Source organism: Myotis brandtii, unplaced genomic scaffold (assembly GCF_000412655.1).
Source record: "Myotis brandtii unplaced genomic scaffold, ASM41265v1 scaffold358, whole genome shotgun sequence".
In the NCBI taxonomy this organism is placed as follows: Eukaryota; Metazoa; Chordata; class Mammalia; order Chiroptera; family Vespertilionidae; genus Myotis; species Myotis brandtii.
The window spans coordinates 3494614-3496119 of record NW_005363772.1 but is presented as its reverse complement, the minus strand read 5'-3'; the positions used below and the strand labels follow the sequence as shown (position 1 = coordinate 3496119).

Sequence of the window (1506 nt, the reverse complement as noted above, 5' to 3'; positions counted from 1 at the left end):
CCCTGCCGGCCATCTTGTGACCACATGGGGGCGGCCATCTTTGTGCGAGGGTGTGACTGTCAATTTGCATATTGCCTCTTTATTATATAGGCTGTCTCTGAGTATATGACATCTTTCTAATCAGACTATAAACTCCTTAAGGAGCATCTCTCTGTAAACATGACATGTGCTTATATATTCTGTAGGCCAGAGGTCCTCAAACTACAGCCCGAGGGCCACATGCGACCCGCCGAAAACATTTATCCGGCCCGCCGGGTGTTTTTGCCGCCGCTGCCTGTCCTGCTTAGCAGCCGACTCGTCCCGGGCCCGCAGTGCGCATGTGTGGAATGTCTGAGGGGCAGTGAACTGGCCCCCTGTTTAAAAAGTTTGAGGACCCCTGCTGTAGGCGCTCAATACTAGTAAGCCTAGAGGTTTCTCTCCAAAATCCAATAACCAGCATGCCAACCCTGGCGTTAAGGCCATATTAACTTTGTTTTCACTCTCCTTCTGGCTACAAGACAGGTATGAATATGGAACATTTCCCTAAATATCATTTCTATCCAACAGCATCACTCCGACTGGATTTTGTAAAACCAGAAAGGAGTATCTTCCTGAGGGAGGTTGTCTGGCAACCCAGGAAAGTCACCACTAGGTAGAATTTATCTTGGTGAATTCATCAACATTTAGGGGCTGGTCCCCTCGGCCTTGAAAGGTCTTCTTTTATACACACACGGGGTAGATCAGTTTCTCACAAGCAGATGCACTCTTCAAGTGTTCAAAAACATGCAACAAAACTTTGTAGCAGCCTGTGTGAAAACACTGGCAAGGGGCCAGGTACTAAGATTTTCCAATCAACATATTCTCTCTCTCCATAGGCATCTTACCCGGGACATCAAATTATCAACAGAATGACAGTGGGAATTATATCAACAGAAAACTATTTAACTATTAATGGTAATAAGTACATGAATCCAATGGTTTGCAGATATGCTCCACGTGGGCATATCAGGAACAACAATCAGGAGGAGGAAAGTAGGCGGAACGGGGGCTACATACAAGATAAGATATGCCCTTCAATAGAAGGTAGACTTTTGGGGAGAAACTAAACAAGACTTAAATGAATGGAAATATACGAGGATTAGAAAACTCACTACCACTGAGATGTCACTTTCCCCCAAAAGTGGTTTATGCTGGGGAGTGGCCAAGGCATGGGGCGAGATCCTGGGTCTACACTGGTGCCAACTGAGATGAAACAAAACTCTCACCTCGCCATCACTCCCGCGCCAACACGAAAGCTTTGGCAAAGGATACACTCGGCCAACAGCCATTGATCCAATCACCAAAGCACAGGTTCTCCTCCGCGGGTTAAAATTGATTAGCGGGGAAGCGCGGCCGCCACTTCTCCCCTCCTCCCAACGAGAAGAGATCCTATTAGCATCCCTGACAAAATCAGCTGTTCCCGGAGGACGGGACAGGACCCGGAGGTCTGAGAGGCCGGGCACGGAGACCCTCCCTTCCCCGCGGAAA

At 48.1% G+C, this 1506-nt stretch overlaps 1 protein-coding gene across 1 annotated transcript in view; it reads right to left on the bottom strand.

The window, feature by feature from the left end:
- The window catches only part of MED21 (mediator complex subunit 21), a 7025-nt gene that overhangs the window by 5217 nt on the left and 302 nt on the right, over window positions 1-1506 (bottom strand). The window lies entirely within an intron of this gene.